The sequence below is a fragment of the Schistosoma haematobium genome, chromosome 5, assembly GCF_000699445.3.
Source record: "Schistosoma haematobium chromosome 5, whole genome shotgun sequence".
NCBI lineage: Eukaryota > Metazoa > Platyhelminthes > Trematoda > Strigeidida > Schistosomatidae > Schistosoma > Schistosoma haematobium.
Window position 1 is genome coordinate 12373788 of NC_067200.1, and position 6656 is coordinate 12380443.

A 6656-nucleotide genomic window follows, 5' to 3' on the forward strand; every position below is an offset into this window, starting at 1 on the left:
GTAGATGTAGTTCGAGCCGTTTGATGTTATCAATTGTGTGTAGTATAGTCACTTGGCTGAACTAATTCTTGTAAATGTGACAGTCACTTGGAAGTCCACCTGTCCTGAGTTTAAGCGAATGCGTTCCTTATGTGGTCATGGGAATGCCGAAACCGTCAACTATCAAGTTGTACTATCGCCGACGGATTGTTTGTGACACTCAGAATTTTGAATGGAAATATAAATAAGTGTAGGGAGGACAAGAGTTCAAGATCAGTAAGTAAATTATTAAACGACCTGCTTCTACCCCTTCGAACTTCGTCGGACTCGAGGGGCTGAATAAAATATATAATGAGATGCAGCTGATCACTGTTTCACCATGATACGGCAGGGATTGTCACTGACTAAAGAAACAATGGATCCTCGGAACTTAAATTCTTGAAATATCATACGGGTAGCAAAACGAATAATACTGTTGCTTTGGGTTTGTAGAGGTGAAGAAATCCATAAAAGTGGATAATTTTGTAAGTCTTCGACGTTAAGTCTGACGAATATAATTTTGTTGAACACGTCTCTAGCTTATAACTCTCACACAAGGTTACGTCTGGGTATACCGCCATGCATATTTCTTACGATAACTAGTCGGCTCAGATTACACAGTTCTTAACGATCCGACCATTTCTCAAATATACCTGACCATTCTTTTACCTCTAACTATTGACTTGACTGTCTTTGAGATCCCCAAATAAAATGAATATATTGGTACAATAACGTTAGAAAGCACTGTAAAATCAAGGAATTTTTAGGTTTTTGAGAGGATGGTTGGATGTTCATCTTATATACACGGACGGTCTAAATATGCGACAAATTGGGTAGTATAAATTTGTGTGGTGTCTGATCTAGTAAAGTCATCACCACAATTCTCTTTGATAGAGCAAGGCGCTTGGTTTAGGGTGACCACTACTCCTTGTGATTATCTGATTGTGCATGTCTTCGACCCATAGTTTTTGTTACACGGTAGACATTTTGGACTCGATTCCTTCCTCTCAAGTCCTGTCGTTTGATATTATGCTCAAACACTCCTGATCTTTAACAGTGACTCTAGATCTTTAAATAAGACTTTATTATGAATACTGTGTTTTTATTCATGAGGTACAGGCTGACATTATAACAGGGCAGGGTTTGTAAAAATGGAACTTTCGGAACTGTTCTTATTCACTCACACACTTAAGCTCGTCATTCTTCTTAGAAGCATAGGTCACAGACCAGGACTCTCTAACTGATCCTGCTCTGGGCCCTTAGCTCCAGTTGCTTCCAACTACTATTCATTCTTTCTATGTCTGTCTTCAATTCTCTGCTCAACGTTTTCTTTTATTCGTACATTCAGGATTCCAAGAAAGGGTTTGCCCCGTGGTGTTGTGTGATGATTTACGTAATGTGTGGGCTGCCCAGCTCAAGCATCACTTCCCAACTTTGTCCTCAGCTGCAAGTTGGATAGTTATTGACGTAATAAGTTGTTGCTGGTGTTATTTGGTCAACCGATATTGATTATCTTACGTAGACGATTGCTTACAAATAATCGTACATTTTTTATTCTGTATGTAGGAACTTTTCAAAGCTACTGCCATACATCTTCCTAGATATTTCTGTCAAAAATTCTGAATGGCTTTGGATGAAAATCTTATTCAGTTCAATATGTTTTTAAACTTAAGAGATGCTACTCTTGTTTTGTCAATCAATACATCCTTGGTATAAGTGAAAATGTACAGACACAAAATGAACATTTAAGAGTTCAAGTAGTCTAGTTGCGACCAAGCTGTCCATTGCATTCAGTGCTTCCCATCCGACGTCTGCATCATCCAGTCAGCCACTGGCTGACAGGCAAAGAGAGAAGCTAAGTAGCCTTGTCCAACTATGGTACACACTTGAATTGCGACCGTGAGCTGTCCTTCATGCACGATTTTGCAGTTCAATCTATCAGAGGAACTCCGTATGTTATTGATCATCTCAGGCACGCACAAGTGTCGAAGAAGCCTCCATAGTGTTGTCCATTCCAAGCTGTTAAGTTCTCTCTCATAGTCAATGAAGTCGATGTATAGTGAGGAGTTCCATTCAATTGATTGTTCAATGATGATCCGTAGTGTCACGATCTGGTCTGTGCACGACAGATCCTTAAGAGATCCAGCATCTTGATGCCGATATTAAGCGTCTACCGAATCTTCAATCCGGTTCAGCAACACTCTGTCGAAAACTTACCTGGTACTGACAGAGGTGTGATGCCCCTATAGTTGTTTACACACCTGCTCAGATCTCCTTTCTTTGGTATCATGATGGAGTATCCTTTTTTCCAGTTTGTCAACACTTGTTCCTCCTCACAAATCTTCCTGAATAGGACTTGTAGCATGTTTGTAGTTACGTCTTTGTCTGACTTGAATGTTCCAGCTGGTATATTGTCAGGTTCTGCTGCTTTCTCGCTCTTCATTTATCTGATGGCCATCCTGATTTCTTCCGCCTTTGGTGGAGTGACATCTACAGAAATGCCTGTTGGTGTGGCTTTGAAGTTCGGTGAATCCAATAGTCTATTCAACAGATTCTCGAAGTGTTCCACTCATCTGTTCCCTTATCATTGAATTTCAGTGATTGTCTTGCTCTCTTTATCCTTGACTGGTCTCTGTGATTTACTATATTTCCCTACCAGTTTCTTCATTGTATCATATGGTTATGTCACGTTTCGTTCTTTTGAAGTTTTTTCCACTGCCGTCGGTAGTTCCTCCACGTATTTCTGCTTGTCAACTCCGATGCCCTCCTTCACTTGCGTGCTTCCTTCTGTGTATTCAACTTGAGCCTTGACTTTCTCTGTTCTTGTTCGTCTGTTGTTAATTGCTCACTTATTATTATTATTCCTTTCTTGAACCTTGTGCAGGGTTTCGAGTGAGATCCACTTCTTATGCTGATACTTGTTGTGGTCCGAAACCTTCTGGAATGTCGAAATTAATGTTTCTTTGATACTCGTCCAGTTGTTCTACATCGTAAATTCCTCTTCGTTGAGTAGATTTTGTGAGGCTTGGAACCTGTTGTTGAGACTTATTTCGAATTGTTTGAGTTTGTCAGTATGTGGAACGAAGGCTGTATTGAACTTTTGTAAAACTGTTGTTCCAGTTCTTCATTGCTTATTTAGCTTCAGTCTTATCTTGGCCACCAATAGAATGTAATCTGAAGCAATGTCAGCTCCTCTCCCGTTTCTCACGTCTTCCATTGATATTGCGGATTTTCTATTGATGCAAATATGATCGATCTGGTTCTCTGTGGTGTCCTCCAATGAGACTCACGTAGCTTTGTGTATGCTTTTGTGAGGGAATATTGTACCACTTTTAACCAGGTTGTTGGATACACATAAATTTACAAATCTCTTGCCATCCTAAGTCCTTTCTTCTAGTCAGTCCATGTCGTCCCATCATATCTTCACAACCGTTGTTGTCCATTCCGGATTTGGCGTTTAGATCTTCCATCAGGAAGGTGAGGTCTTTTCCTGAGCACTTTGCTATGATCGATTGCCATCTCTCATATAACTAATCCTTATTGTGGTTGTTGTTATGATTGGTTGTTGCATAATATTGGATAACATCCACTGTGATTCCCTCCTTCTTTGTTTTGATGGACGCTTTAATGATCATGAATCCATCAGAGTATCAGAGCGATTCCTTGAGTGTTTGAAGCATTTTCTTCTTCGTAATCAGAGTACAGCAGTATCTCCCGTATCTAGCCTTTGTTGTCCACCTTGAGACCAATGTGTCCCACCTATTCTGAGCACCGCCGCCAACCTGTATCTCCACATTTTTGTTGCTATTTGACCTGTCCTTCCGACCAGCCACATTAACTGGACAGTCCATGTAACTATATAAATTATTGATCTGGCTGTTAAAAGAGGCATTGACCTCATGACATTCGGAGAATCTCCACTTTCTCCTTGAGGCGCCATGATTCTTCTGATTAAAAAAGATATTTGAACTCTCAGTACCGTGTTGAAACGGTTTAAACTGTTTATTCTGGTTAGCGTCTTGTAGTAAGGTTGTTATCTACGATATGTGGGTTGCTGACCCCATGCCTAACCCTCCTCGTATACCCAGGCTTGGGATAGACAGTAACTCTAGAATGGCTACAGGTGGAGTTATAGTGAAGTGTTGTCTGGTGGTACTGACGAATAACTAGCCTGATTCTGGCAAATGTGAACCCTGGTAAATAAATATATATGGAACTGAACACTGTTGTGGAGAGGAGTGAAAAGACGAATTCAGTCCAACTCAACTTCGTTTTCGTTCTAACAACTTTAAGCGACTTATTTAGCAGTGAGCATCCGGTATTTGAATTCTTTGAGATTGGTAGCATGTGTTTGAGCTGGCCGGAGTTTCTGCTTTTCATACATTTAAGTGGTTTGTGAACGTTGAAAAACATAAAACAATCGTTTAAAATAGCTTACATTGTGTGTTTTTAATTTCATAGTGTGAAAATTGAATTCCTCGCTGTTGTGTACCTGTCTGTTAGAAGACTATTGTTAAACGTGTTTCACTGAAGAGCGTATTAGACTCAGAAAATAACATAAGATCACTTAATATAGTGACATGATTGATTTGACGAATGCGACTAAATTGGATGCAATATTTTTGACGAGGGGTCTTAAACAGACAAAATTTAGCTCATATTTAAGAAATACTGATCCCGAAAATAACCTGATAACACCTAACAACTGCACAGAAGCTTTGAAATCAATCTTCTCATTCGCCTATTTTATCTCTTGTGTGGTGGTTATATACTTTGATCACAGATTATAGAGCTTATTAATTCAATCTTACAAGTGAAGGTGAGGATAACCATCCTTTCCCAATGCTCATTAAAAGCTGTTATGTCTTGTTGTTTGAATGCTACTTGTTATATCAAGTCGACGCTGATTGTTATGCCAGAAACGCTTATCACATATACTCGGAACGACGAACCTCTGTAATTCCAACGACACGAAAGTAGGAACATAAGACTAGTATAAGTGAAGATTTATTGACCCCAAAACACGACGACGATGGTCAAAAACACACTCGTTTATGTATTGATTGTACACACAATTTGTTTAATAATTAAGATGGAATCACACTTATGAAAAATAGTTAGAGTTATAACAAATCATATACTGAGCATAGTTCATGTCAATTAAATACAAGAATATCGTATATTATACACAATAAAATATCATACGAGAAAAGAACACAATTAGTACACTAAATGATCATCACATTGAACCAAAACGGAAGTTATGCTGAATAAAACTCATAATTAGTAAATCAATCGAATTTTGACTTCTTTCCATCATATCAGATACGCGATATTTAGCATTCTTGCTCACTTTACTTTTTTCGTGCCTCATACAAGAGTGCGATTATCACTGGAGTCTTTATTTTAATCCTCTAAAGCTATCTACATACGTCTTCTGTGAATAAGATACTGTAGTGCAATTCAAATTCTCTCATGAAAAAGCACAAAACATAGGAGAGCGAGCTTGAAATGAAATCCTCAGTGAAGGTTATGGTCTCACATCCTAAATTTACACAGTAAATGAACTGTAAAATGCTATATATTGCACAGATATTGTACAGTGAAAAACAGATGAGCTACAATCTCACGGAAACATCTCATCTTAAAAGTTATCCTCATTTTCTTCGATATTCATTGAGATAATGACTTTTTACAATAACTACTTTGTTCGGTTAGACAATTAACTAATTAGCAACTAGAATAATATTAATGTGGAAAAATGAATGTAAGAGAAAATAAATTGTGAAATATTTGTTTTCATTGAGACCATAAATGTGGATGCCCACTGCTGAGGAGTCCCATAACAGGACGAAACGACCGTCTAGTGCTTCCAGGTTTTCGACGGTAGTCAAACATTAATCGATCCATGGTTGTGATTTAAAGTCAATCATTTCTACAGCCCTATACCGACAATTACTTATTTCCCTGATTGAAATCATGAGTCAATTGAAGCTAGGCCACCATGGAAAACCTGGAAGCACAGGACGGCCGTTTCGTCGTAGTATAGGTCTCCTCAGCAGTGCGCATTCACGATCTCGCACCCCGCGGGATTCAAACCCAGGACCTATCAGTCTCGCGCCAGGCGCTTAACCAACTAGACCGCTGAGCCGGCCGGCATCCAACGGTGTTAACGTCTAACTTCAATCAATCCACGAGGTTGCTCCACCGTTCACCATCGTCTTCAGTGAGTTGATATCTCACAACAGACCTGGTTGAAATCCACTGGTAACGGCTTCTCACTGCTGAGGAGTCCCATACTAGGACGAGACGGCCGTCCAGTGCTTCCAGGCTTTCCATGGTGGTCTAGCTTCAATTGGCTCATGATTTCAATAAGTAGAATTTCTAAAAATCTCCACAAAACCCCTCCTGATGATTGTTTATTTGTTTATTTTCACTAAGGCTTTCAAGTCAATGTCAATTTAAAATATTACATTATAAATCTAACAATCCATCAGGTGACATAATTTGTTAACCAAGCTTTCATGCATCACCTAAGTGACCTTGACCCAGCTTGTGTCACCGTTAGTTAATATGGAATTCAACTGTATGTGAGTAACATGAAAATACTATCAATTTGCATAAGTAAAACGTAAAAA